Source organism: Apium graveolens, chromosome 11, assembly GCF_009905375.1.
Source record: "Apium graveolens cultivar Ventura chromosome 11, ASM990537v1, whole genome shotgun sequence".
Lineage (NCBI taxonomy): Eukaryota > Viridiplantae > Streptophyta > Magnoliopsida > Apiales > Apiaceae > Apium > Apium graveolens.
In genome coordinates this window covers 148,747,491-148,762,741 of record NC_133657.1, presented here as the reverse complement: position 1 = coordinate 148,762,741, position 15,251 = coordinate 148,747,491, and the positions used below count along the sequence as shown (strand labels likewise).

General features: G+C 35.5%; 1 non-coding gene across 1 annotated transcript; it reads left to right on the top strand.

Moving 5' to 3' along the window:
* Nucleotides 1–5,242: 5,242 nt before the first annotated feature.
* Nucleotides 5,243–5,349, top strand: LOC141699247 (small nucleolar RNA R71). Its single transcript, XR_012565722.1, has one exon. It is a non-coding gene; the product is annotated as a small nucleolar RNA R71 (small nucleolar RNA).
* The last annotated feature ends 9,902 nt before the right edge of the window (nt 5,350–15,251 follow it).

The window sequence follows — 15,251 nt, the reverse complement described above, 5'->3', positions numbered from 1 at the left end:
GATCTTCAAAGCCATGTGGCTGTTGCACATAGACTTCTTCTTCCAATTCACCATTAAAGAATGTTCTCTTCACATCTATTTGATACACCTTAAAATTTGAATGTGCAACAAATGCAATAAAGATTCTTATTGATTCAAGTCTTGCAACTAGAGTAAAAGTTTCATCATAAATAATTCATTCTTCTTGTGAGTAGCCTTTGGCAACCAGTCTTGCTTTATTTCTTGTCACAATTCCATTTTCATCCATCTTATTCCTGTACACCCACTTTGTTCCAATGACACTTATGTTCTTTGGTGCATGAACCAATTCATAAACTTTTGTTTCTTTCAAATTGATTTAGCTCTTCCCGCATGGCAGTTATTCAATCAGGATCAAGTAGAGCTTCCTCGGTTTTTAGGCTCAATTTGAGAAAGAAAGCATGCATACAAGCATTCATTTGCAGTTACACTCTTAGTCCTCACTCCATCATTTGGATCACCAATTATTGCATCTCTTGTGTGACTCCTATCCCATTTTATGGTATGATCTTGTGACTAGAGTTGCCTGCATTTTCTTCATTATTAGCATAACTTTCAGAACTGACATCTCTTTCCTCCCCTGCGTTTATGCCATCAAATTCAGGCGAGCTTCTAGTTTGAGAAAAGTCCTCATTTCCATGGTTCACTGGTTCATTTACTTCTTCCTCTATTCTGTTGAATGTGTAAATCTCAGCTTCATCTTCAGATTACTATCAATGTCTGTAATAACCCTAATTTTTTGGAAATTTTTGAAACCCGGATGAATAGTAACTTTTGCTGACAATGCTGATTAATAAAAATTATCATACCACGATATATAGGAGTACTGTTATGGAAATTCTAAGATCGTATTAGTATTCCATAAAGAAAATAAGTGTATGTAAAAGCCGTCGGATTTCGAAAACGAGCACTTTTATTTTTCCCCGAGATTTTCACCAGACATTAAGGGATTTAAGGAATTAATATTAAGATGAAGGATTTTAAATTCAAGGATTATAAAGGAGAATTAACTTAGGTATTAAAAATACCAAGAAGATTTTATCAATAAAACCATTAAGGTATTTAACCAAACGATCAACGAGATTGAGTGATAACCGGACAAAGAAATGAATAACGACTCTTGTAAATACCTTTGCAAGTGGCAAGGCAAGTGGATGGTTGATCAAACAAGAAACCAAGTGATAGTTAGGAAGGAATGGCTAGTTACTTATCTAGTTAACTAGGGATGATCTCATCTCACCACAAATCACCAACACATGGCAAATGATGAGATCATCTTCCACTAACTCCTTTGTTTATTATTAACCTAGCAAAATATCAAGACAACCCATCATTATCCACCACATTATTCCACCAACACAAGAAAGCAAAAGCAATTCCTCCCCCATTTCCATTGCTCTCGGCCAAAACAGAACCAGCACATTAAAACTGCTGTATCTCCTTCATTTCTCACTCAAATGTTGTGTTCTATAGATCGTTGGAAAGGTATTGAGATGGCCTACAACTCTTGTTCACAAGTCTCGTCCAAATAACATGGTAAGACCCTCATTTTTACAGTTCTTTGCAATTCAGACTTTTAGAAACTTCAAAGCCTAACTTTGTGTTCTTGATTTCTTTGGAAAGATCAAGCTTGTAGGAGGCTCCCTAAAGCTTCCTAACAACTTAACACCTCCCAAGGAAGGTATAAACTTCAAACCCTAGCCTTTAATTTATTTGTTAGTAAGTTTAATGGTTGGTTTTGTGAAATGAGAAGCATAGATTGTGATTATTAGTAGTTTGGTTTGATTTGGAAGTGTTTTGGTAATTGAAGCTTGATTATAGTTCATAGGTCTTGATTGTGGTTATTTGAGTTGAAAAACTTGGAGTTTATGGACTGATGTGGTATGGTTTAGGTGAAGTTTTGTTGTATTGATGGTTATGAGTTGGTTGGTGATTGATTTGTAGTTGTACAAATTTGGTAATCACGTAAACATAGCCGTCGTAATACCCGATTTACCTTAGACTGCTTTTGTTCTTAACATCAGGACCCCTGAATTCACTGTTAGGTTTTTACCATTGTCATGATTAGATAGTTCATGTTACGAGCTTCATTTTGATATGTGGTTCGCTTGAATCCGATGTACGGTTTAGGAGAAACGACCGTTTTAAGTAACGGCATTTCGCGAAAGGACCATTACCCCTCGCCTTACTTTGAAACCTTGGTTAAGGCCCCAAAGACTAATTGGATTATGAAACAATTATGTAATGTGGATTAGGAAGTTGGTAAAGTACTCGCGAAAGAATCGCCTTAAAATTCGTAATGGTTAATTTATTAAAAATGGTGGAGCCTAGGGTACTCGAGCGACTTAAGTGAATCGTTAAGCGCAGAAGCGAGCGTTAGAGTCTAGTTGGTTAAAGTATAGATTCTTAAGCGACTTTGGTTTAATTCCAACTTATATGTTGTTTATAGGTTACCAGGCTCGTCCCAGGCCTTTTACCACCCCCAGTCGCTCAGGCAAGTTTTCTACCCGTTATACTGTTGTTGTGATGTATATATGTATATGCATTATCTTGTGATAAGTGCATAATTGTTATTAGCAAATCTTGCGATATATTGGAGCATGTTGATATGGTATATATGCATGCTTGTTTCATAATCTTGATATCTAATTGTTGATTCAAATGCTTATAGTTGCATAATTCCTATGCTAGAGATAAGCAGTAGTTGCGTATACCCTTAGTATAGGGGACCCAAAGGTGAACATTTTCTAAAACCGGGAGTCGATGTTCCCGAGTATATTATATATATATATATTTATATATATATATTGATATAGTTTTCAAAACTATTAATCAAATAAGTTTTATTCGATAACTTTATTTTAAATAATGAATATTAGTTGAATATTCATTCGAGGACTTATAACTCTGTTTATTTTAATTAATGAATATTATTAGTTGAATATTCATTCGAGGACTTATGACTCCGTTTATTTTATGAATATTATTTTGAATATTCATTCGTGGACTTATGACTCCTCTTATTTATTAAATAATATTCTTTATTTTATTAAAGAATAATATTTCAATAATCAAACTTATTTTCGATTATTCAAATAAAGATCATACTTTCGTATAAGTATATCTTTGGTTGTTAATATCCATTCCAAGTATGAGTTTTAAAACTTCTACTTCAATTATTTTTATAAAGATTATTCTTTATGGGAATATTATTTAAATAATAATATTCAGATATTTTCTAAATATATTGGGACTGATTTATTTTATTAATTCAGCATTACTCCAAACATTCTTAAAAATGTTTTCGAGTCTTCAAAATGATTTTCTAAAAGTTAGAGCGGATCCCAAAACTCATTTTTGTATTTAAGATCTTCCTTTCGAAGGGGATTTAAATATTCGCTCAAAACCTGAGGGATCCGACTCTGTGGTGTATTTTATATTCGCAATGAGGTTGTTGTTTTGATAAATGAATTGATTACTTACCCAAAGTTCGAGAAGTAAGTCCATCTATTGAGTCGGCATAAGCAACATGGGCTCAGTGGGCGTCCATGAAAGTGTAAGTGGCTCAGTGGGAGTCCATCAAATGCGTAAGTGGCTGAGTGGCAGTCCAGCATAAGGTCCTATTGCGGCCAGGGTGATGACCAGTGGGGAATTCGTCCATCTACTAGTAGAAAAGGTTACTTATTGGTATCTTTACCTGATCAGCAAGATATCAGGTTTATGCCAAAGTTTTCTCCTTTCCAAATTCATTAGATATTGCAACTCTGTTTATAATTTTCATAACAGAGGTTTTCAAGGAGTGTATGAAATGTATATATATATATAGGTGTATATATATATATCGGGACTTAATGAAGTATCTCGTAACTTCATTTCTTTCAAATGATATTTCAAAGATTGAATCTATTCAAGTCTTATCTTGTAGTCTCATCAGTGTGATGAACTTTTAAAACTTATTATAAATTGAACGGTGGTAGTTCAAGTAGTATCTGGAAAAGATATAAGTATATTGGAGTATCTTGTAACTTCATCTTTTAAACTTATATCTAGTAAATGATTATCTTATGCATGTCAAAGATTTTCAGAAAAACGTTGAGACAAGGTTAGATATATGAGATCACCTTGCAACGATATTTTTATACAGTTATAAACTGGAACTCTGTGTATATTATACATGTCAGAGGATTTCAAAGATTGTGAAAAGTATATATGTATATATATACTGAATATTTTGCGACTTGGTCGCGTTAAGGTAACAAACTTGGTTCATTTCTTCTTGTCCAAGACTTTCATGAGTACTATGAGAATGCTCATATATTGTTAATTATTATACATATTATTTCGGTGGGCTTGTTGCTCACCCTTGCTTTCTTCTTTTATCACATAACAACAGACAGACAAGATGAACAAGACCAAGCTCCCAATTTGCGAGCGGATAGGAAACGTTCCGCAGTTTCCTATAGGCGTTGATGTCGCTGTAGCTGAGGTAGGAACTACCAATAGGCTAGGCTTTCAACTTTTGATGTACCAGACTTATGTATCTTTATGAATTGTAATAATGGCAAAGAAATATAAATTTATTCAGAAACCCTTTTAAGGTGTAACGGTTTATAATTGTGGAATAAAATGACTTGTGTTATTTTTGGTATTCATCTCTGAGACTATAACTTGTGGTGTGTGTGTGTATATTGTGGGGTCACAGTACACAGTAGTTGGTTGACTGTTAAGATTAAGTATTGATAAGGGAAATGAAACTCGTGACAACCCGAATCCCCGACCCCAGATTTGGGGGTGTTACAATTCCAGTTGTCAGGATGATAAGTGTCTGGAAATGGTTGTTGCAATCTATGAAAGTTGCTCACAAACTGAGCTGATTCACTAAATATAGCGCATTGCTCCGTCGCATGCGAACCTGCACATAGCTCACAAACACTGGTTATCTGATTAACACCATAGTTAGCCAGAGAATCGATCTTTATAGACAACTCCTTTAGTTGAGCAGTGATAGTCGTAGCTGTGTCCACTTGGAAAACTCATTCTACCTTGCCCCGGTGGCAATCTCTGAGTTGGATATTGATATTCATTAGCAACCATCAGTTCAATTAGATCATAGGCTTCCTTATAGCTCTTTGCCCATAATGCTCCACCTGATGCTGCGTCGAGCATGGGTCTTGACTGTGCTCCCAACCCGTTATAAAAATAATTGATGATTATCCAATTAGGAATTCCATGATGAGGACACTTCCTAAGCATCTCCCTGTAGCGCTGCCAAGCTTCATATAAAGATTCTTCTGATTTCTGCGTAAATTAAGTAATAGCATTTCTGATTACAGTTGTCTTTGCCATAGGGAAGAATTTAATGAGGAACTTTTGAGCAAGATCTTCCCAAGTAGTAATCGAACCAGCTGGTAGAGAGTGTAACCAGCTCTTAGCCTTGTCCCTCAGAGAGAATGGGAACAGTCTCAGCTTCACAACATCTTCAGAAAAACTGTTGAACTTGAAGGTGTTGCAGATCTCAATGAAATCCTTAATATGCATATTGGGATCTTCCGTTGGAGAACCCCCAAAATGGATTGAATTCTGCACCTATTGAATTATGTTAGGCTTAATCTCAAAGGTATTAGCTGTGATAGCTGGCCTAACAATGCTAGATTGAATGTCATTGATCTTGGGTTGAGAAAAATCCATCAAGGCTTTCATTCATGCTGATGGATCTCCCATTGTAATGAGTACCTAAAACACAACAAGTAAACCTTGAAAGTAAAATAGTCTGAGTTAGTGAACTTTAACGACCACTGATGAAAAGCACATAAACTAAATAATTAACAACACTGAGTCCCCGGCAGCGGCGCCAAAAACTTGTTAGGGCGAAAACACACGCTAATATTCATGCCAGTATATGTGTTCACAAGTAGTATAAGATATAAATCAGATTCGTTCCCATGGAGACTGGTTTAGGTTAAGTTCAATTTATGCACCTATACAACAATGTATGGTTATCGCTCAATGCTAAGACAAATAACAAATTGGGTTTTGATTAAACAAAGAGATTATACTAAATAACATTAACTAAGAGAATTGAGGTTGAATTACTATATATGACAAACATGGGAACCTAACTTCATTAAATACTTCATTAAATAGCCTTTTTGTTCTTAACCTTAGAATGTAATGGTGATGACACTAATCAGATAACATGAAACTAGTAAACGCTAACTTTCGTTGTACGAATACCCTACTACCAAGCATCCACAAAAGAGATAGAAGTTGAATAGACACCAATTATGCTTAGTCCTTATATGCCTATAAGAATTAAAAACATAACGGTTTAATGTACAAGTTATCTATCATGATTACATAGGGAAATTAAGATGGTTAAAATTACCTACGAATCATGCATAACAATTACATGAACCTATGCTAGCATGGCAAGTTCTAAACATCTATATTCACTATCACTTCAATAGAGATTAACACGCTATCTTATATTTTAACTACGCACATAAGATGAATAATCACAACCAATACTAGGATATCAATCAATCACCATACACCAAGATATTGAAATAAATTAACTATTGAAATCTATAAGTAAATCCGTTAGAACCCCACGATAACGATTAGTTCATAATCGAACTCATCATCACCATGGGTTCCAATGAAAGCATGATAATAAACAATATAAGAGTATTAGGGTTCAAGAACAAATCGAAAACAAGCATCCAAGTATCAACTATATTGAAGAAATAAGAGTCTTCTTATCCGTAGCCTTCTCGTGCTCTCTAGGTCTTCTTATTGCTCTCCCAGGCCTCCTTGTTGTTAAAAATGTCTTTTTATGGGTATACATAGGCTCTAGGATGACCAGGACTCTCAAAATCTTCAATTTCGAATAAAATCAGGATTCTGGGGCAGAAACCGGGTGCGGCCGCGCTGACATTCTGTAATTTTTTTGACAAATCTTCTTTTGTCCATATCTTGAGTTCTGCTCGTCAAAATTAGGTGATTCAACTACCCACGCGAAGCTAAAGAGATTCTCTACAACTTGAGTGTATCCTAGGCTTCCAATTCTGATCTTTTTTCAGAATAATTCTTTGAAAAGATTCTTTCTTCCTTTAACTGATGTCTGAAATGCAATAACACAAAAACACATAAAAAATACCAACAACTTGAGTCCAAAACACCAACTTAAGCCTGTAATGAAGCGTTCTAAGTAGATATAAAATCCACTTATCACCTGTGCATACCCACTACTAGGTGCTCTTACAACTGCATCCTGTTGAGAGGATACAGAGGTGGCTTGAGTGGCCTGCTCAGTTTTCTTACTTCTTTTGGATCTCTTGACCAAAGGTGACTCAGCTTATGCTATATCCTCACTACTCTCAGCTAAAACTGCTAAGGTTACCCCCTTTCTCTTCTTTTTACTCACCTCATCCTTTCGAGAAGATGAGGTGGTTGGTTGCCTAGCTTCTAGAGATTTTGAAAGAATGGTTGTAGCTTGGGAGGATCCCTATGGGTGTTCCTGTGCTTGTCCTTCCACAGGTTCAGGGATCACAGCTGTGCTAGATTGTATGTTTGATCTCATGTCAGGCATAGGGTAAGGGTAAGTCCTAAACCTCTCCAACATGAATGGAGTGATTTTCAGACTTACATTTACCTTTTTCTTTGTAGTAAGTGAGCCAAATATTATTTTGGATACTTGCTTACAATTGCCTATTTTGTGCTATCTATACCATTCAATAAGTGTATGTCTACTACTTTATGATTTAATGTGGACATGATAAATCTAGGATAAAAAATTTCCTTACCTCTAGTTGACAGGGGCATTGTTAGCCTAGTTGCAAGTTCTTCCAGGATCTACAGACCAGCATTTAAGTATCTGTTGTGGGCAGTTGAATACACCAGCTTTTGCACAACACTTGAAATGTTGTCATGCCCTGTTTTCCTGCTAGTGAAGGCCCTTACCACAGAGTCAAAGATAAAAGACCACTCATTCCTTAGATTGGTCCTGTTTAAGCTTGACAGGTTGATTCTTCCACCATAATTGATGAAGTCCATAAACTCAGTCAGCTCATCAGGAGTTGGTACCTCCACCAGATTTTCAGTTGGCAACCCCAAAACTCTATTCACATCCTGGTCATTGAACTCTATCAGTTGGCCTCCAATTGTGCATGTCACCACCATAGAAAGAGAGATGTCATTCATATCAGTCCTCACTACTGCTGTAGTCCAGAATTCATGCAGCACATCTAGATACAGGACTGGATTCGTAGTCAAAGCTCCTGCAAGATAAGACTCAGCCAAAAGTTTCACAAACCCCTTAAAACTATCAGGAGCTTGGTTAGCATCAGTAAAAGTGAGGTAATTGCTTCCTTTCTCTGGAATAGAGGCTCTTGCAATATTGAGTACCATTGTTGATTGATGAGAATGAATAGGTAAGATTTTTTTTTGAAAAATGAGTAAAACTGAGAGAGAAATCGGTTTTTGCTTGAAAGGCTAGGTCACTTGAGATCTCGAAAATTGTAAGTATGTATATATATCGAGAAGTCTAGGTATTTATAGTAAAAGCAAATGACTTGTCGAGAACTCAAAAATAGACATTTGGAATTTATATCGAGAAGTCATTATAGGAAATGAAAGACATATCGAGAACTCATTTTAAATTACTCTTATAGAGAACTAAAAATTGACTTATCGAGATGTCAAATAAATACCCAGTTTTTCCAAAAATGGACTGAATTAATTCCAACTTTTATTTGAATAAATTCAAAATAAAATTAGAATAAATTTTCCAAAAGTATTTTACCAAAATAATTTATTAAATTAAATTATTTCAGTTCTGAGTTATTGATAAGTCAAAAGTTGTACTTGCAGAGAACTAAGTGAATGAACACTACTAGAGAACTCTACAAGGACTTATCGATAAGTCATATTTAAGCCTATCGAGAAGTCACTCAAGAAGTCAGTAAATTGACTTGTCGAGAAATCACTCGAGAAGTCCTAAAATGACTTGTTAAGAAGTCAATTAGACTTATCGAGAACTCAGTTTTCTATATACTTTTGACTAGTGTAATTCTGCCTTGTGTTAATTTTACATATTAAGAATATTGATTAACAATTTATAGTTTACTTAGAATTTGAAAAATTCCAAGTTTAATTTTGAATTTTGAAAAATAAATATCCAGAGATTTCTGAAATATTTATAATTCATATTTCAGTTGATTTCCAATTTAAATCAAATAAAGATTGATTTATTAGAAATTAATCTGCTGCAAAATATTAGCTGAATTCTTGCCTTAGGATGAAGAATTAAGCATTACAATTTCACCTACAAGCCTAGTGAAAGTTGCTTCATCCAAAGGTTTAGTACAAATGTCAGCTAATTGTTTTTCTGTTGAAACAAAAATGAGCTCAATGGTACCATTTGTAGCATGTTCTCCAGTACAATGGTACCTTACATCAATGTGCTTTGTTCTAGAATGATTAACTGGATTAGCTACTGTAGATATAGCACTAGTATTGTCACACATGATAGGAATTTTGTGTAACACTAGGCCATAATCCATTAGCTGATTTTTAATCCAAAGCACTTGAGCACAACAACTTCCTGCAGCTATGTATTCAGCCTCAGCTGTAGAAGTTGATACAAATTGTTGTTTCTTGCTATATCAGGATACAAGTCTTTGTCCAAGAAATTGATAGCTTCCACCAGTACTCTTCCTGTCAACCCTGCATCCAGCAAAATCTGCATCTGTGTAACCAACAGCTTTAAAACCAGTTCCCTTAGGATCCCATAATCCCAAGTTTGGAGTTCCCTTCAAATATCTGAAAATTCTCTTTACAGCCATCAAATGTGATTCTTTTGGATTGGCTTGAAATATTGCACATATACATGTAGCAAACATGATGTCTGGTCTACTTGCTGTTAAATAAAGCAATGATCCAATCATCCCTCTATAGCTTGAGATATCTATACTCTTGCCCTTTTTATCTTCATCCAACTTTGTTGCAGTAGACATAGGTGTAGATGCAGGTGAACAATCAACCATACCAAACTTTTTCAATAAATCCTTGACATACTTAGTTTGGATGATGAAGATACCATCACTTATTTGACTGACTTGAAGTCCAAGAAAGTAACTCAGTTCCCCGTCATACTCATTTCATATTCACTTTGCATAATCTTGGAGAATCTTTGGCAAAGCTTCTCATTTGTAGAACCAAAGATGATATCATCCATATAGATATGAACTAGGATCATATTCTCACCATGTTTCTTGTAGAAGAGAGTCTTGTCTATAGTACCTCTAGTTAACTATGCTTCAGTAGGAATTATGAAAGTGTGCCATACCAAGCTCTAGGTGCTTGTTTTAGTCCATATAGAGCCTTGAGTAAGTTGTACACAAAATTTGGAAATTCTGGATCTTCAAAGCCAGGTGGCTGTTGCACATAAACTTCTTCTTCTAGCTCACCATTTAGGAAGGCACTCTTGACATCCATTTGATATACTTTAAAATTTGAGTGTGCAGCAAATGCTAGAAAAATCCTTATTACTTCAAGTCTTGTAACTGGAGCAAAAGTTTCATCATAATCAATTCCTTCTTCTTGTGAGTAGCCTTTTACAACTAACCTTGCTTTGTTTCTGGTAACTATACCATTTTCATCCATCTTGTTCCTGAACACCCATTTTGTTCCAATAATGCTTCTATTCTTTGGTGCAGGAACCAATTCCCAAACTTTGTTTCTTTCAAACTGATTCAGCTCTTCCTTTATGGCAGATATCCAATCAGGATCCAGTAGAGCTTCATCAATTTTCTTAGGCTCTATTTGAGACAGAAAACATGCATGTAGGAACTCATTAGCAGTTGCACTTCTAGTTCTCACACCAACAATAGGATCACCAATTATTGCTTCTCTAGTGTGACTTCTATCCCACTTTCTTGTATGAGTTTGTTGACTTATGCCTTCATTATTTTCTTCATTATTGGTATGACTGCTAGATCTTTCTTCTCTTTCTCCCCCTAAGTTTGTGCTATCAAATTCAGGTGTTTAAGATGAGCTCCCATTTCCATGATTTTCTTGTTCAGTAGACTCTTCATTTATCTTCTGTTGTGTATCAACTTCATCTTCCAAATCAGAATCACTATCAATGTTGAGGTTTTCAAATGCAAGGGCTTCAGCTTCATTTTCATCAAGGCATTCCAAGCCTGGACACTTGTCATCATCAAAAGTAACATCTGTGCTTTCCATACTCTTCTTTTGATCTATCACATAAACTTTGTATCTTTCAAAATATAACACTTACTTCCAAACACATGAAGATGTTTTACAGTAGGCTTTCTTTTAGACATGATTGAGTAAGGTAATTTTTTATGTGCCTTTTTAATGAGATATATGTTCTGAGTGTAACATGCAGTGTTAACAGCCTCTTCCCAGAAATATTGGCAACTTGGCATCTTGCAGCATTGTTCTAGCAGCTTCAACTAATGTTCTGTTCTTTCTTTCAACTACTCTATTTTGTTGAGGTATTCTAGCAGCTGATAATTCTTGAACAATGCCTTTACTTTTAAAGAATTCACTCAGTGTTGCATTTCTGAATTCTATTCCATTATCACTTCTCAATCTTTTTACACAATTATGATCTTTAGCCTGTTTCTCTATCTTCTTGATGTGCTCAATTATGATAAGTGGAGTTTCATCTTTAGAGTGCATGAACTCTACCCAAGTGTATCTTGAGAAATCATCCACCATCACAAGTGCATATTTGTTTCTTGAAATTGATAAGACATTTACTGGCCCAAACAAGTCCATGTGAATAAGTTGCAATGGTGCACTTATAGAATTCACAGTTTTTGACTTGTGACTTAATCTTTTCATTTTTCCTTTCTGACAAGCTTCACAAACTTCAACTTGAGCAAACTCCAGTTTAGGCATGTCTCTTACTAACTCCTTTTTGACCAAGGTGTTAATTGCCTTGAAATTCAAGTGAGACAACTTCTTATGCCATACCTTGCTTTGTTCTTCTGATGCCTTGGTGTAGAAGCAACAAATTCCATCCTTATTTGTTGAGTCCAAGTCAGCAACAAATAAGCTCCCTTTCCTTGCTCCTTTCAGAGCAACTTCACCAGTTTTCTTGCTGATAAAAGTGCATTCTTCTTTGTTGAATAAAACTTCAAAGCCTTTGTCTGCAAAATGGCTAACATTGAGAAGATTCACTTCAAGACCAGCTACTAGTGCTACATCCTCAGTGATAATATTTTCAGAAACAATCTTGCCATATCCCATTATGAATCCTTTGCCATTGTCTCCAAAGGTCACCAAAGGGCTAGCTTTCTCCTTAAACTGTGATAGCAGGGCTTTATCACCTGTCATATGCCTGGAACATCCACTGTCTATGATCCAGATGACTTTCTTCACTTTGCTTTGCACACAATGAGTTTTAAGTGTGTTTAGTAACCCAAGCTGTGTTGGGTACTTTCTTCTTGTTAACTGATTTAGCAAAAGTAGAATCAGTAGTTTTAGATAAAATAGAGTTCATTGACTGTTAAGCATTTTCCCTTTCTGTTATAGACCCAATTTTTGTTTCTTTGAGCTCTACTCTCAGTTTGTGACAACTTTTCATCACTTTTAATATAACGGCTCGTGTATTTTAAATTATTTAAATATGTGATTATGGAAATTATTAAATAAATAAATATGTGTATTGGTTTTGACCGCTATATGTTGTTTGATTAGTAGCTATGTGTGATTTATGGTGTACCGGGTTATCCGCGTGATTTTTTCTGGAGCCGTATTGAATTGTTTTCACTTTCAAAAGTGGATTTAGTATAAATTTATTTGCATAAATATTTGGAATGTCTCTAAAATTATTTTTCTGGTTCTATAATTACAATAATTATTTTTAGGAATTTATAAAATTGATAAATCAATATTTTATTAATTATTTATCTTTGAATGATTTTCCGATTGCTATTATTTGTAAAATCCATATTTAATTCAAGAATTCTTCAAAAATTATGAACTCATATTTATTGAAGTTTGAAATATTCCGAGAATTTTAAAATTATTTTGCTAATTTTTGGGATTAATTTTACCCGCGCGTTGTTTCGTTTTATTGATAAAAGCGGGTATAAGTGGTATTTCAAAAATTTTGTTAAAATTATGAAAATTATGTTTTTATAAACTTCGGGATATTTGTAACATTTTAAAATTATTCTCGTGATTTTCTGAGTTTGTTTTATCGTAACTTGATTCGTTAAATTACGAATTTCAGAATGAATTTATGCTAGCAGCCAATAGTAAGGACACGTGTTTGGGTTTTATGCAGTTAGAGACACGCGTCATTGTTTCAATTGTAAAATGAAATAGAATAAAAGAACAAAACATAACAACCAACACAGCACTGCCTTCATGTGCTCAGCGGTATCATTTGTGGTGGGGTTCGATCTCTCTAGTCTTATTCCTCCTCTCGACCCACCCTTTTTCTTTCTCGGACTTCCTGTTATCCCCTGTATTCTGGTTTGCTATCGGGTAATTATCCCGCTGCCGCCTTGCTTCCCGATTTATTTTCCGATTGATTGTCGGATGTATTCTTGCTTATTTGATGTATATACATACGCATATTTATGTTAAATACGTATGATATGTGTGTGCAGTTTACTTGGTGCTACTATGTTGCCGTTCTTCTTCTCTATTATTCCCGGCCGTCGCCGTGACTTTCTCCGGCGAGGTGGCCGGCGTGCGTGTGACGCACGTGCGTGTGTCTAGTTGTGTTGCTGTTGTGCTACTGTTGCCTTTCCTGGTTGTTGTCTGTTGATTTCTTTTCGGCCGCCGCCGGATTCTTTTCCGGTTAGGTGGCCCGTGGCTGTGTCGATATTGTTAATATTATTCAAGGACTCATCTCGTTTGATCATTGATTAACCTCAATTATTATCATTGTGACTTGCTGAGCTAGTTACCTCACTCTTGCGAATCTTTTTATGTATTCTACAGTTAAGAAGGATACGATTGATAGCGAGGTTTCCCAGTTCAATGTACGAGCTAGGATTCCAGATTGAGTTGGATCGAGCTAGCAGGAGCTGATTGCGGTAGTTAGATAGTAAAAAAAAATTTGTAAGAATAAGTTTATTATCAGTTGTAAGTTAAATTAGTTGGGATTTCGTACATTGTAATAAAAGTTAAGGGTGTGTCTTATTTTCATACTTTAACCTGTTGCGATCCGTGGTTATATAGAGCAGGGTCATTGCAATTAATATTTCATATACAGGTTGATATATTATGTTTGTGTTGTGGACCCCAAACTTCTGACCCGAGTTTGGAGGGCGCCACAGGTTGGTATCAGAGCTACAGGTTATAAGTCATTGAAACAAGCCTAGATTGTCGGGATTGGGTAGAGGGCTAGGATTAAAAATAGGAAATAGAAAGATAAGACGTCGTGAGGATGAGTGTGACTATATAGTAGGTCCCCGACACGGTTCGTGTTGCAATTCGGGATTCTTAGCTTGCAACGTGATTTCCAGACAACGGTAATGGCAGATCCTGATTTCCCTGTATCATCTGATCGTTTGGAGCTTTCCGTTCAAGGATCGTCATCTTCTCTCAGATTTGATTTGCACCTTGTTCCTCCCTCAGTATTAGTGTTACTACTACCTTCTGTTATGACAGTTGCACCTTTTCAAGCTATCATACGTTATTCTACCACCTCTTGATACGAGACTATCTATTTAAGAACCTCCATCTGTTTATTCTTGTTTTACTGGACATCCGGCTGTGAGTGTATCTCTTTAGGTTACCCTACATCATGTTCTATACCCTTAGTTTAAAACTTGTCCTATGAAGCAGTAGTACCTACGAGGATGGATTCGAGGGTTACTGTAAATGGTGAGTACTTGAGATATAAATAAAGGTGAGAAGAAGTTTAGAAATAAGATTCAAGTGTTCCGGAGGATAGCTGTTATCAGGTTAAAAGAAGCCATTAGTAATTAGGCCACCCATGGCTGGCTTGTGGAAAGGATTATGTAATAACCCCAATTTTTGGAATCTTTGAAACACTGATGAATAGTGATTTTGCTGATTATGCTGATTAAGAAAACTTTTCATGCCACACTATGTAGGAGTTCTTTTATTGATATTCTGAGATCTTATTAGTACTCCATATGGTATATAAGTGTATGTAAAGATCGTCAGAATCCAAATTCGAACACTTTGATTTTTTCCGAAAATCCGCCAGATACCAA